Consider the following 16,689-nt stretch of genomic DNA (forward strand, 5'->3'; position numbering starts at 1 on the left):
TGTTTTCTTTGGACATAATCTGGTTTCATGGTCATCTAAGAAGCAGCATACAGTTTCACGCTCAAGCACAGAGGCTGAGTACCGCAGTCTTGCTCACTTAACAGCTGAAGTTCTTTGGCTTCAGTCCTTGCTATCTGAATTGCAGATTACTCTTCCATCCACACCTCTTGTTTGGTGTGACAATTTGAGCACGGTTCTTATGGCAGCAAATCCTGTGCAACATGCAAGGACCAAACACATAGAGCTTGACCTTTATTTTGTGCGTGAAAAGGTGTCTTCCAGGCAGCTCATTGTTAAGCATGTTCCATCATCAGACCAAGTGGCCGATATACTCACCAAACCATTGACAGCTGCTAGATTCAATCTTCTTCGGCACAAACTTAGAGTCTCACTTCTTTCCCCTCTAAGTTTGAGGGGGGATGTTAGGATTAGTTAGTTGTCTGTTATGTCTAACTGACATTCTGTTATTTGTACTGTTACACTAACTAATTGTACAGCTAACTCCTAACAATGTATAGTATATATTCTCTGTAAATTACTCATTTATGAAATAAGATCAGATCATTTTCATATCACACATTCATATTCCTTACATCGCCCACTATTGTATGAAGTTAAGAGTTCATTCTGGATGTTTACATAGTCAACAGAAGTATTATTAGATGACTCACCATCCGCGTGAATACAGATGGGATCCAAAGCTGATCTGAGTAAGTACTCTATCTCTCTTCAGTGGGAAAACTAACTTCATTTTGTTGATGCTTTTCCAGAGCTCTTAACCCCTATAATTCCATTGCCACTTCTTTCATGGTAGGCCTTTCCTCACCTTTTAATCTCAAACATCTACCAGCAAGATTTGCCACTTCCTTCAAAGCCTTAACGTTTGCATCACTGACAATGTCAACGTCAAGAATATCAAGTATTCTATCACCTTTTAAAGCAGAGACAAAAAAATTGGCAAGATTTCTGTCTTTCTCAAGTCTTCTAAAATCAAGTGCCTTACTTCTTGTTAATAATTCTGCTAACACAACTCCAAAACTATATACATCACTTTTGTCCGTTAGTTGGCTTGAATGCATGTATTCTGGATCCAAGTATCCAAATGTTCCTTGCACAAGTGTTTGAAGTTGATCTTGGTCTAGAGGATTCAATCGAGAAGCTCCAAAATCCGAGACTTTTGCTCTGTAATTATCATCCAAAAGTATATTCGCTGTCTTCACATCTCTATGTATGATTTGTGTGATGGTCTGGCAGTGTAAATAAGCAAGAGCTCCTGCAGTTTCTGAAGCTATCTTTAATCTTAAGTCCCATGAAAGTGGGGAAATTTTGTTGCTTATGTTGTGAATACGTTCAAAAAGAGTGCCATTTGTGATATATTCATACACTAATAAAGGAACTTCAGTCTCTAAACAACATCCAAAGAGTTTGACCACATTCTTGTGATTGATCTGCATAAGCACAATCATCTCATTGGTGAATTGTTCAATTTGTGTTTGAACGTCCACCTTTGACTTTTTGATTTGCAACAAGTTTGTTATCCATCATTTCTCCTTTATAGACTATTCCATAACCTCCCTCTCCTAGGATTCTGCTTTCATGGAAATTGTTTGTTGCTTTCTTAAGTTCTTCCTAAGTAAAAATTTTAGTTGTATCCTGAGAACCTCCATGGCTTGAAAATCGTTGTTGTAACGTTATGCCTCCATTTTGTTTAAAGAATTTTTCTTTGAGCTTCATCAACTTTCTTTTCTTCATTGCCCAAAACATTAAACCTATTGTAGCCACAAAGGCTACAAATCCTATGCTTACACCTGCAACATATATACATAATGTATATTTAGTATAGATATTGTAAATCTAAAATTGGTAAATTTTATAGAGATATTCTTCTATTTAAAAGATGATTTTCAATTCCTTTTTATTATTGTTATTTTTGGAATTAATGTCTTGTATTAGTTGGTAAGGTTTGCAAATAATTTCTTATTTAATTTGATATTATCAAAATATGTTTATAAAATGAATTTGTATCTTTATTTTATAAAGAAAATATTCTATGTTTATTTGAATTCATTTCTGAATTATTTTTTATTGATTTTCGTGCTTTCCAAGATGATTAACTACAAGAAATACAATCATTGAGAAATTAATTGTTACTTCTATCTTGAGAACTTTGATCTGACTCAGGTATTAGTTGTCTCTGCAAAAATCGTGTCTGTCGGAAGAGAGTCAACTAAATTGGCAAATCTTCATTAATGAAGAATATCTTCAAATATTCTTGTTTTTATTGGAGATTCTTTCTCAACCTTTCTAAGCACGAAATAATTTCTATAAATAGGCTTCTAGGGCCTTGAGAAAAAATGAACTCTTTGGTGTATAGTTTTGTGAGTGAATTGTAATATTTGTGAGAGTTCATAGTTTGTATTCAAGATCATTATATTCAAGTGTTCTTGTAGTAAAATGAGTGTTTAGTTTTGTGGTGAGTCTATACCACATTCATGAGTGAATACAAGTTGTAATTTGAACACAATTCTTATAGTCTTCGGGAGAAGATTTTTACAAGCCTTGCTTTGGGAGGATGCAAACACTCACTGGTCATTGAAGGGAGTTCAAGTGGTTATGCATTTCAATCAAAATTAGATTAGTGAAGAGAAGTACAACAAAGTTGCAGCAAATCTCAAGAGAGAGTTTTGTTTTGTTTAAGTCAATTTTTTTGTACGTCTAATTCTTTATTAATTGGTTTTATTCTCTGAGCGTGACCCAAGGAGTAGGTTATCCGAAAAGATTTCTAAACTTATAAAATTTCGTTGTGTTTTTTATTGTTTTTGCACTTTCTTTTTATTGTGTTCAGTTTCCGTCATTACAAGTCTTTATTTTGTCCCGATAAATCTGAAATTTGTTTCAACATTTAATTATCATTCAACATCTTAATTAATTCACCTGGTTTAATTAATTTGACAATTACTAAAAAGGGAATTTCAGATATTTTTATTTTTCATAATAAGATAAAAATTACATAATAAAGAGCATGACTGTTGAACAGTCATCCCTTCCCAAAGATGTGGTTTAATGGTTGTTTCTGTCACTGATGTTAAAAAAACCATACTCTTTTTCCTTCTTAATTAATAGAAGTGTATTATTGATGAGTAACCTTTACTCATTAATTGTCACTTAAGATTAATATTTAGTTGGTTTTAAGGATTTTTAGTAGATGTTTGTCTGCTTTAGTGTATTAATACAATTATAACGCAAAAGAGAAAGGGAGAGCAATCAAGCTTGACACCTCCCCCATGAGATACTCACAGATCTGCCGTGGTTTCTTTTGCCAAGTATGTAATGAATTAGATATGCGGAAGCCCATCTTACCGGGTGTTATGATTGGTGAAGGAAGCAATGCCTTCTGGAAGGGCTTCGAATATTAGGGCCTACCTACAATCTGTTTGTTGTGGTATAATAATTAAAGACAAGGTTAAATAGTGGTGTTTTCAGGCTGTTTGAGGTCACGTGAAGTTTTTAAGTTCGTAATAGTGGAGCTTGAATGCATGAATTAGATAATATATATATATATATATATATATATATGTGTATATATAGAAGCATTTTGGGGTTACATGACCAGCAGTTACGCCTTGTGACTTGGGACATTAACGGTTCAAAAGAGCTAAAATCACTCAAAAATAAAATCTAAATCATTAACATTTCAATGCTAGGAATAATAGAGACACTCTTCAAAGAAGCGTCACAATATTGCATTAAGACTTGTGTAACCGACCTAAGATTTTGTTTAATTGAAAGTATTGAAAACGTAAATATAGAGGTGAAATGCATTAAAATTAAATATGAGTAAAAAATTTAAAAATAAATAATATCATGCATTAGAATTACTTTTGGAATAGAATCATATTCTAAATAATATCATTCATTTGGAATGTAATTCTATTCCTTTGTTCAAAGCAAACAAAGGAATTTATTTTCATTCCATTTTTTATTTTCCCTAACCAATCAATTATTAGTGAAACTTGAAGGTATTTGACTTCTTAATTAAAATATTGTTTTTTGCTTTTAAAAGTTGAAAACTATTTTTTGAAAAAAAATAAAAATGTTTGATAATGCTTTTAGAAAAAAAATTAAAAACAAAGTTACAAAAAATATAAAAATTTTGAGAACAATAAATAATTGTTTTATGTTGTTTTCAATTTTTTATTTCTAGTCAATTTTATTTATTTTCTCACATCATTTTATTAATTATTATTATTTCACATTATTTATTTTCACATCACTTTTTCTCTCCTCGCTTTTTTTTCACATTATTTTCTCTCTCTTAACTTTCTCTCTCATCACTTTCTTTCTCATCACTTTATTTTTTATTTTTTTTAGTATCAATTTGTCTCTTATCAATTTCTTTTTCATCACTTTCTATTTCCTCAAAGTTTTTCTCCTTACTTTCTCACTCTTTATATCATTTTTCCTTTCACATTACTTTATCTCATTATTTATTACAAACTTTTAAAAGATTTTTCTCTTTGTAAATATATTTATTAATTTTTTATTTAGGATTTAAAATAAATTAAAAAAAATATTTTTAAATAACATTAACTAAACATCTCTTGTTTTTATAAAACTACAAAAATGTTCTCATTTCTGAAAACACAACTTTACAAATAAAAAAACAAAAATAATACAAAACAGGCCATTGCTTTTTTCTTTTGACATAGATGTGTAGAAAAGTATAAATTAATAGGCATTCTTAGGATTATGAAAGGGACTATCTAGAGAGTCGATTTGGAGAGAGGGAAGTTGAGAGAAAGAGAGACAGCTTGTATCTTTAAAATGATTTATACAAACTTCCTGATCTCTTTTATGTTATGCTTTTGTGTCTTTTTTTCTATCATGTACTAAATAATTTGTTTTGCTAGTGATAAGATGTTGTCTTCAATTGATATTAAAAATCAAGGTAAATAGCGCTTAGGGTGATCAAGTTTTACATGATTTATTAGTTAGTTCCTAATTTTTATTTTGTAGCAATTAGATCTCAACATTAATTTCTTGACTCATATAGGTCTCAAAAGTTATATTTTTTAAAAAAAAAAATCCTGATTTAAATGGTAAAATAGGATTTTAATTAAAAAAAACCATTTTTTTTCTTCTCTTTAAACTCTTCTTTATTAATTAATTATTACAAAATATATTATTTTTGGTAATTGACCTATATACTCTCTTGAAATATTAAGAAATAATAATAAAACAAATTTCTATTATACCTCTAAAATATTTAATATATTAATTAGTTTGTTATTTTTAATAGAAATATTGAAATACTTTAAATTTCAAAAGCATGAAATTTATTAAGGGTGCTTCTATCTATGTCTTAATTTTTTTCTCACTACTCACATTTCTATTTAAACTCCTCATAAATTGTTAAAAATTATTTCCACACATAAAAAAATTAAGCCATAAATTGTAAAGGTAGAAATAAATTTTAATAATTTATGAGGAAAAAATAATGATATAAATAGAAACACCTTTAATAAATTTCATGCTTCTAAAATTTAAAGTAAGTAAATTTTTTTTATTAAAAATGATAAACTGATTAATATATAAGTGATATATTCAATCTTTGAGAGGTATATTTGAAATAAATTTGTATTATTTTTTAAAATTTGATAAGAATATTTAGGGTCAATTTACTAAAATCACATAATTAAAAATAATTAATTAATTAATAAAAAGAGTTAAAAAGAAAAAAAAATGTTATTTTTGTTTTTGTTTTTTTGGATTAAAAATCTCATTTTATCCTTATGAATTACATTTTATTTAATAAAATATAGCATTAGGACCTACGTGAACCAAAATAAAAAGTTTGGGTTGGAATCTCATTACTATGAAAAAAATGTTGATATCCTATTAAGTAATACAACTAATAAAACTGGGAACCGTAGGGACTATTTACCCATAAAACTTGTTGATGACCTATAAGTACTTTTTCATCAATGAATGTGCATCAGAAAATGAATTTCATGATATGCAACCATAAGATAAGACAACATAAAATTTTACAATGATAATAATAATAATAATAATAATAAAAATAAAGTATTTTGCACGAGAATGAAAAAGTGCCGGTAAAACTTTATTTTTTTGGGCATAAGACTTTGCCATCAAAGAATAGCCAGGAAGATCATGTTAGATTGTAAACATAGTGTCAAAACAGATTTCACAATCAATCCAAGAATACATTTTATTTAGAGTATTGATTGGGAATATGAGAACATACCTCCCATATTGCCAATTCCTTCTAGAGCCATTTCCTCCCTTAGAAATCTTCCAATTCACCTACAAAATCAAGTACAAAATGCAAGAGGAACCTAATGGACAACAAACTCTTACCACAATACCACACTACCCTCAACTTCCACCCATACAACATATATATATTATGCTCTTATACCTTAAGAGGTATTAGTAGGCTAATTGGGGCTCATGAAGTGGTGAACTATAGTTTAATGGGCCAACACATAGTTATTAGGGTGCCACCATGTGCCTCTAATACAATTAGTAAGTGTAAATCATCCCATTATGGTTATTGGTAATTAGTAATCACTTTAATTAATGGTTGTGATTATGGAATAATGTCTATGATTATATTAGTCCATAACAATAATTCTAACAGACGACAGAAAATGAATTATCCAGCGCATTTATAAAGCACCAAGAAAAGGAAGATTTTACCAAATCAACTTTTGAAAATATTTATTCTCCCATGTGAAATCACACACTATTAGTATATTCTCCTGTGAATTGTCTCTCTTAAACGTCTACAATATATCCTAGCTAGTTTGTTTTTTTTTACTTAATTTTGATCTAATTTTCTTGATAAATATAAATATTTTTCATAGAGGGTAGATAGAATGTTTGAATACTTACTCAATATAATATAATCAATAATGCGATTTCTTGAATTGTCATTCGCATCTGGGCTGCAACTAGTTTCGTTTTGTGACAAATGTCCCTTTTCACATAAATACTTGAAACTCCCGAGTGTGTTTTGACATAATCCATTCTTGCAGAGATTGGTATTTAGTATATCTGAAAAACATATATAAATGTAATATCAAATTAAAGAGACTCCAACTGCCAATCAGGCGATTTGGAAATAAGTTGGACAATTCCTCATACTAGCTACATCATTTTTGTTTGCATTGTCCTAAAATCAAATACGTCTTATGATTAACCGACCCCCTTTAAATAAACTCTGTTTGCACTATACTATATTCACTTTTATTAATTTTGTCTTAATTATCGTGAACACTCCGAATATAGAATTTATTAAAGCAAACTAAAATGGATTTAATCAGAAATTTTACCGGCTGATTGGTAAGGAATCCAGATTCTATTTTATTATTTTGAAAACATAAAATAGTAGGTCCACAATAATACTTATTGGTTATCTTGAAAAATTAATTTCAAATGTGTATCCTAATTTTGCGCTAGAACACTAAAAATAATTTTTTTTAACGTTTTCTAACATTTCAAATTCTACACCTCTAAAACTTATAAGAGCAACTTTAATGGGAGTTGTTTTAGGAAAATGCTTGTCAGATGTAGGAGTAGGTAAATAAGGTGGAGACGATTGTTTTAAAAGAAAATTGACAACGTTGCCCAGAAGTAATAACGTTACTTTTTTTTTTTTTCTTTTTTTTTTTGATTAGTTAAGTTTATTAAAAAAGTTATAATTTGACAACTTAAGCCAACTCCCATTGTAGATGTTCTAAAACACATTCTTCTCTTTCACTTGACCAATGGACAATCCACCACTGCACGCCAAACCCACACCCACGATGACACCACTGTAGGTAAACCCACCTCCCTCTCATACTCACTTCGGCACCTCTCTCACCACCTTCATTAATGTCACACTCACAGCTCACTAACGACAACTCTCTCCCTCCCTCCCTTTCTCTCATGGAGCATTTGGTGCTCCTTTTCTTCTCCATCAGATTTTGTATTATATATATATATAAAAATATATATATGTGATCTTTGGATTGTGTTGTCTTGGTATTGAGATTACATATAACTTATTTCAATTTCCACATGAAAATAATAATCATCCATGGTCTGTGCAATTATGAAATTAAATAGGCCTTTGATGTTTTTTAATATGGGAAAGTAGGTTTCGGTTCTATATTTTGGCAATATGTTATATATAGTGTAGTTGGCCTAGATGATGTTTGATAAAATGATTGTGTGAGTAATTTGTTTATATAGTCAAGATACTTTATAACCATTGTTAATGCTTTCTATTTTAGTTTTTATTTATTTATCTGAATATTTATGTATTTTGCTTATAACTCATGTTTGTGAATTAATCAATCTAGTTATTATTAGTTGTTGATTTTAATAACATCCTTTTATGCTTCTAGCTCATTGGAGCATGTTCCATTTTCTGTCATATGCATGATGGCTTCAGCTCCCTTTGTTAAGCTAAACTTTTATGGTGTTTTTCTTATTTCATCTTTGTCTCGTTGAAAATTGAGAGGTGTACTCAAGTTTCAGGGTTCATAGGCTTCTCAATGTTCTTGGTACTTGTCTTATAATTGGAGATGTACTTGTCAATGTTCTTGGTATTTGTATGTATTAGAGAAGTTCCCTCAGTGGTTAGACCAGCTCATTCTGTTACAACCAATTTGTCATGTATTTGTTATAACAACTGTATATTAGTTTTGAAAGCTGTAAACAATTGTAACCATTTAGCTTCTCTTGTACTATTCTACAATATATATAATATATGAGCTTCAACGTTTCAGAGGTTGAGCTCTCAGTTTGTCTTTTCCTCTGTGAAAGTTGTTCTTTCATTTTTTCTCTGTTTACTTCATTTTGTTCACTTCAACTTGGTATCAAGAACCAATTCTCTAGCGGGCATTCAATTCATACCGATCCTAAAGAGTGAGCCAAGATGCACGAGATCCGCATAGTGCAAAAAGACACTTGAGATAAAAAAAATAAGCAAGCTGAAAAAAAAATACGCCACTTGTGATCAGGTGATTCAAGATTAGTGAGCGAAAAATCGCCACCTTCTTGAGGGAGGATATTAGACTATTGTGTCCCACATGGAAAAAATGTAAGAATATTGAACCATTAATAAGAACATGTGTAACTCCACTAATCACCAATTGGTTTTTAGATGGAGTCTCATGATTCTTGTCTTGGTATCAGATGCCATGGCGTCCGATGGATCATCCTCCACAAAACACAATGCTTCTGATGCCACTACTCCGGCGACTAATGCTCCTCCGCTGCATGCTTCTCCTCCGCCTAACGCTGCTCCTCCGAATAATGTTCTTCCGTTCAATCTGAGTCATTTGTTTCCTTTGCAAATTCGTCTCGATCGCACTAATTACTCTTACTGGCGATCCTCGGTGCTTCCCGCTGTTAGAGCTCATGACCTTGATGGCATTCTTCTTGGTACCGTTCCTCCTCCACCTCCAATGGTGAACGGTAATCCCAATCATCTTCATGCTTCTTGGCTTAGATGTGACCAATTTCTAATGAGTTGGATGATGAATTCTCTTACCGAACCGATGATTGGCTATATTACTGACTGTCATTCTTCACATGAGATCTGGTTTGTGTTTACAAATTTGTTTGCTAGTAAGTCCAAAGCAAGACAACTACAACTTCGTGGACTTCTTCAACTCACCAAGAAAGGATCCACTCCTATGGATGATTTCATTCTCAAAATGAAGAGCTATGCTGATTCTCTTGTTGCTGCTGGTCACAAGATTTCTGATGATGAGTTGATTATGTACATTCTTCCTGGTCTTGGATCTGAATATGAATCTATCATCGTTAATATTACCTCTCGCTTTGATAGTCTTACTCTTCAGGATGTTCAATACCTGCCTCACAATCACGAATATCGCCTCGAACAACTTGCTACTCATACGCTTGATACTGCCCACGCAAACATGGCCACTTTATCACTTGGAGGACGCGGCAATGGTCGTGGTAATGGTCGAGGATACCGAGGCACACCTCGTGGTGGCAGAGGTGTCTTTGGTCGCAGTGGTGGTCGATTCAACAAAATTATTTGTCAAGTCTGTGGTAAACCAGGTCACTCGGCTCTCAAATGATTTCATCGTTTTGAAATTCGCATTCAAGGCAATGACTCCACCTCCTCTGGTGCGCAAGCTTCTCAACCTCAAGCTTTTACTACTACTACAACACATCATTCTGATGGTGCTGGTCATTGGTACCTTGACACTAGTGCTACACATCACATTGCTACTAAGGCTTCCAATCTTGACTCTAAGACTGACTACAAAGGAAAATCTAAAGTAGTTGTTGGTAATGGCTCTTTTGCTCCTATTCTTCATATTGGTTCTTCTACCATTTTTTCTTCCAATTGTTCTTCACCTCTTTTGCTCAAAGATATTCTTCATGCTCCTAACATCTCCAAAAATCTTCTGAGTATTTCTAAGTTTACTACTGATACAACGTTCTCCTTGAGTTTGATTCTTTGTCTTATTTTGTTAAGGACAAGAGGACGAGGCAAGTACTTCTGGAGGGTACTCTTAAAGATGGCCTCTATCATCTTGATTTTTCCAAGTCTCCCTGTTCCAGGTCTTCACTTGTGTCTACTAAAGATTCTTCTGCTCGTGTCTCATCTGGTTGTACACCATTTGTTTTGTCTTGTACTGTTAATAATAGGAGTGATGTAAATAAAGTCAAAGAATTTTCACTTTGGCACCAACGACTTGGTCATCCATCCAAGTCAATTTTATCTCAAGTTTTAAAAACTGTACATGTAATGCCCCGAATTCTCCGATGTGGTTTAATGGCAGGATTAGTAGGTCGAGAGGGTCATACTTGTTTAATTATGCCATTAAATGATATTATGCATGTATATGTGAATTATATTATAATATGATGTTAAATGCATGCATGTGGGTCCACATTTTAATTATAGGGGAGTGATGGTAATTTGGCCCATTGAGGGTATAATTGTATAATTGTACGCATGTCGATGATATGTGTTGAGACCACATTATAATGTGGATTTGTTTGAGCTATTTGGCATGAGACGATCTTTGAATATTAAGTAGCGGTTTAGTCATAACGAGATTAAGTTCGAGGCTCGGGGTGAGTCTCGGGATGTTTTAATGATTAGAACGTTGCCGGGAGTAAAAGGGTAACAGGATATGAATTATTGGTGTTTGGGAATTTTGAGAATAGCGGGAATTGGAGAGCGTTAATTATGATTAACGAAATAGGTGAAAGATGAAGATTTTACCCTTGGGGAGACTTTAGAAGCTTTAAATGACCTAGGGGAATTAAGGTCATTTGGCTTGGGTTATATATGTTTTAAGTTGCTGTAGAAGGTTATAGAACAAAAACAGAGCAAGGTCTTCTCCTTCTCGTACATCATTTTTCTCCCTATGTTTCTTTGAGGTTTTGGTCCCAAATTGAAGTAGCAAGCTAGGAAATCAAAGCTTGGAGGTTGTGGACTTAGTTATTCTACTAAGGAGGATTAAAAACCAGTTGGAGGTAAGGAATTGTCCATGAATTTTAGGTGTTACTCTATTTTTCTTTTAGTTTTCAACTCTAGATTTTGATGTGGAAAGTTGGAATCAAGGGGAGTTTTTGTGTATGTTTGATTGGGTTTTGGTGAGGGGGTGATGTAGATGAGGTTTAGGGGTTGAATTGGATGTTTTGGCAAGGTTTGAGATTGGTTTGGAAGGTTAGTTTCAAGAGGAATCGCAAGGAGGGAAATTCAGTGTAGCTGCTGGTCTGAAGCTGGCGCCCCAGCGCCAGTCCTAGCGCCCCAGTGCTATGCAGGGCAGAGAGCAGCCCTCTCTGTTTCTGGGGCAGCACCCCAGCGCTAGTGGGCAGCGCCTAGGTGCTAGGTCAGTTTCAGGGGAAGTTATTTTTAGGGCTCGGGATGGTTTCTAAGGCTCGGGGGTTGGTTCCTTTGCCCCTTTTGAGTGGTTTGAGAGTCCCGAGAGTGGGGGATTGGTCCCGGGAGTGTGGTTTAGATTGTGAACCATTCATTGATTTACTTTATTAATGGTTTCTAATTGGTTATGATTAGGTAACCGCTAAAGAATCTAAAGGTTGATCGTTCTCAAGTGTAACGCCCTAGTTACCCCAGAACAATTACGATGAACGGTGAACCGGAAATTTGACTCATTGCCTGAGTCCTTTGGTTAAAAACGTGTTCTAAGTGTTATTAACAGGTTAAGGTGAAAACCAGTAAAAAGGAAATGTTATGTTTTATTGACACATAAAACTGTTCATGGGCCCACAAGAACATTTACAAGTTATTTACAACTCAAAAAGGTCATTAATGTTAAAAAATTTCAAACCCCGCCGACCTAAGCGGCAAAAATAGGGTAAACCCCCTAGTTCCTCTAAGAACTCCTTGGCCGTGGTGGTCAAACGGCCGCATATGTACACATCACCACCTAAGCTCTCCACTCAGGGTTGGGTGAGCTTTTCTTTTCCTTTACCTACACCACATAGCACCCACGAGCCAAAGCCCAACAAGAAAACATAACATTATATGTAAACATCATCAAATGATTATCATTATAATCTCATAGAGCTCATAGCTTCCAAGCAGATGAGTGAATATCACTTGAGGTTCTGGTAAACTATACTGAGTGACTGACAAGCAAGTCACTAATTCAAATGGAAGAGTGGTGGGTAAGCCACTAGCCTTCAACAAATGAGAGACTGACGGGTAAGTCTCTATTTTAACAAATGACTGACTGATGGGTGAGTCACACAAGCGCTTATAATATTCATCGAACTTGAGGTCGGTCCGGCATTAATGCTCTTGGAGTCATCCAATGCAGAAAGTCGATTAGATCTAATCTTTATTGTCTTGCGTTGAACACGCTAAGGCCGTCCTGACTAATGAGTCAACACTACGTGACAAGTGCCCAGTACCACTGCCGAACCTGACTAATGAGTCACAGCTTCACAGTTAGTACTAGCACCTTTTCCAAATCTGACTAATGAGTCAGTACCATGCATAAGTGAGCAAGATTTGCTAAGTATTCCACAAACAGTTCATGTCCACATTTATACAACCAACATGCCTCATGAATAACCACACATGTCACATTTGGGGTGCAGTTTTCTTACCTCTGGTTCGAGCTAGAATGAATAAAAGAATGACCCTTGAGAACGATCAACATTTTGGTCCTTTAGCGGTTACCTGGTCATAACCAATTATGGGATTCCATCAATAAAATGATCAACAAAGGGTTCCCAAACCAAAACCTAGCCTCTGAGACATCAAACACTACTAAACCGGGTAGTAGGATCGACCCCGAGGCCTAAGGCTTGCATCCCCAAGCCAAAAATCCACTTCTGGCCAAAAAGCCACTAAGGGCTGTGACCCTCCTTGGCCATGCCGCAGCCCGCGCCTCAAACAGAGGTGCCTAACTTCAGCATCCTTCAAGGGTCGCGGCCCTCCCTGGCCATGCCACAGCCCGCGCCTCAAACAGAGGCGCCTAACTTCAGCATCCTTCAAGGGCCGCGGCCCTCCCTAGCCATGTCGCAGCCCAACCTCCAGTTCAGCCATAACCCTTGTTTTTCTTCCCTTGCGATTTCTCTTGGAACCAACCTTTCAAACCAAGTTTAAACACCACTCAAACCTCCAATACAACCCCTAAAATTGATCTATATCACTCCTTTAGCAAAACCCAAGATAAGCCACAGTCAAAACTTCCATAAATTCCAACAATCCACCACAAAAACACAAGCTGAAAACTAACACCAAAACAGAGTATACCAGTAAACTAATGGCTGGAAACTTACCTCAAACTCAGGTTGTGATGCTCTTCAATGGTGGAACACTCTCCCAAACTCCCAAGGTCTACTTCCCAAGCTTGAATCCTCAACAAGATCACCAAAAATCACAAAGAAAATGGAAGAAGGAGAAGGTACGGGAAGCTCAAGAACTTGCTCTGTTTTTCTCACCAACTTACTGCTGAACTCAGTTTATATCTATCATAGGAGTAAAAAGACCATTATACCCCTAGGTCATTTAAGGGTTACTAAAGGCTCCCAAGGGAATATTTTTCCTTTCCAACCTATCTCGTTAATCATAATTAACGCTCTCAAATTCCCGCTATTCTCAATAACTCCAAACACCAATAATTCACATCCCGTTACCCTTTAATTCCCGGTAACGTTCTAATAATTAAAATCACCCCGAGACTCCTCCTGAGCCTCGAACTTAAACCTGTTATGACCAGACCGCTAATTAACATACCATGGTCGTCTCATGCCAGAAAGCCCGAAGAAACCCACATTATAATGTGGTCTCAACACCTAACATTGACATGCATACAATTATACAATTTTACCCTCAACGGGCCAAATTACCATCACACCCCTGTAAATAAACATGTGGACCCACATGCATGCATTTAACATCATATTATAATATAATTCACATATAGATGCATAATATCATTTAATGGCTTAATTAAACAAGTATAGTCCTCCCGGCCTACTATTCCTGCCATTAAACCACATCGGAGAATTCGGGGCATTACAACTATCCCCTCCTTACTGAAATTTCATCCTCGAAATTTACCTGAACAGCTCGGGATACTGACTCTGCATATCTGACTCCAGCTCCCAGGTCGCCTGCTCGACCTTGCTATTCCTCCACAATACCTTAACCAAAGGTATCGTCTTATTCCTGAGGACCTTGTCTTTTCTGTCAAGTATCTGAACAGGCTGCTCCTCAAGGGAGAGATCTGGTTCAAGCTCCAGATCTTCATAACTCAAGATATGGCTCACATCAGATACATACCTCCAAAAAGCTGATACATGGAACACAATGCTGGAGGCAAAGCCAATCTGTAAGCCACCTGATCAATCCTCTCCAGGATCTCAAATGGACCTACAAATCTAGGGTTCAGCTTGCCTTTCTTCCCAAACCTTCTCACCCCTTTCCATGGTGAGACTCTGAGAAAAACATAGTCTCCTACCTAGAACTCCACGTTACTGCGCTTGGGATCTGCATAGCTCTTCTGTCTACTCTGAGAAGCAAGCATCCTAGCTCTAATCTTCTCAATAGCCTCACTGGTCCTCTGAACTGCCTCAGGACCTAAGTATCTCCTTTCACCTGTCTCATCCCAATGAATGGGAGATCTGCACTTCCTACCATACAACATCTCATAAGGTGCTACTCCAATGGTAGACTGATAACTATTATTGTAGGAGAACTCTATCAAAGGCAGATACTTACTCCAAGATCCACCAAAGACCAGCACACATGCTCTCAGCATGTCTTCCAATATCTGGATCATCCTCTCAGATTTCCCATATGTCTGAGGATGATAAGCGGTACTGAACTTCAATTGTGTCCCCATGGCCTTCTGCAAACTCCCCCAGAACTTGGAAGTAAAAGTAGGGTCCCGATCAGACACGATCGACCTAGGCGCACCATGGAGCCGCACGATCTCTCTCACATAGAGATCTGCATACTGGTCAACTGTATAAGTAGTCCTAACCGGCAGAAAGTGAGCTGACTTGGTGTAGCGATCTATTATCACCCAAATGGAATCATGCTGACCAACAGTCCTGGGTAAGCCTACCACAAAATCCATTGTGATGTCTTCCCACTTCCACTCTGGAATATCTAGGGGCTGCAGTAGCCCTGCCGGTCTCTGATGCTCAGCCTTGACTTGTTGGCATGTTAAGCACTTAGCCACATACTCTACTACATCTCTCTTCATCCCTGGCCACCAATACAATGATCTCACATCCTGATACATCTTCGTGGTGCCTGGATGCAAAGAGTAAGGTGTAGTATGAGATTCATCCAGAATCTCTCGTCTCAATGCAGTGTCTAACGGAACACATATCTGCCCCTTGTATCTCAACAAGCCTAACTCAGACACTAAATAATCTCTAGACACTCCAGCCAGAAAATTTTCTCTAATCTTGATCAGCTATGGATCACTCAGCTGACCCTCTTTGATCCTATCTAACAGCGTAGACTGTAGCGTAATGTTAGCCAACTGGCCCACCAGCAACTCTATACCAGCTCTGGTCATATCATCTGCTAACTCCCTGGCTATCAGCCTCTACCATGAACCTGCCCCGGACCCTTCCGGCTTAAAGCATCAGCTACCACGTTGGCTTTCCCTGGATGATACAGGATCTCACAATCAATCTTATACTAATTCCAGCCAACGCCTTTGCCTCATATTCAAGTCTTTCTGGGTGAAGAAGTACTTCAGGCTCTTGTGGTCTGTATAAATCTCACAATTCTCTCCATAGAGATAGTGCCTCCATATCTTTAAAGCAAAAACCACAGCCGCCAACTCTAAATCATGAGTAGGATACATTTTCTCATACTCCTTCAACTGACGAGAAGCATAAGCAATAACCTTTTCTGATTGCATCAAAACACAGCCCAAACCCTGATGAGAAGCATCACAATAAATCACAAACTTCTCCTGATCTGTCGGGAGACTCAGAATTGGATCTGTAATCAATCTCTGTTTCAGTTCCTGGAAGCTGTTCTCACACTTATCTGTCCACACAAACTTCTGGCTTTTGTGTGTCAGCTCAGTAAAAACACTAGCAATCTTTGAGAACCCTTCCACGAAACGCCTGTAATAACCTGCCAATCCAAGGAAACTTCTAACCTCAGAAGCATTCTTT

The 16,689-nt window shown here is 35.8% G+C and overlaps 1 pseudogene; it reads right to left on the bottom strand.

The window, feature by feature from the left end:
* Positions 1-567: 567 nt before the first annotated feature.
* On the bottom strand, positions 568-6,299 carry LOC133799514 (wall-associated receptor kinase 5-like; annotated as a pseudogene).
* Positions 6,300-16,689: the final 10,390 nt, after the last annotated feature.

This window comes from Humulus lupulus, chromosome 9, assembly GCF_963169125.1.
Source record: "Humulus lupulus chromosome 9, drHumLupu1.1, whole genome shotgun sequence".
NCBI lineage: Eukaryota > Viridiplantae > Streptophyta > Magnoliopsida > Rosales > Cannabaceae > Humulus > Humulus lupulus.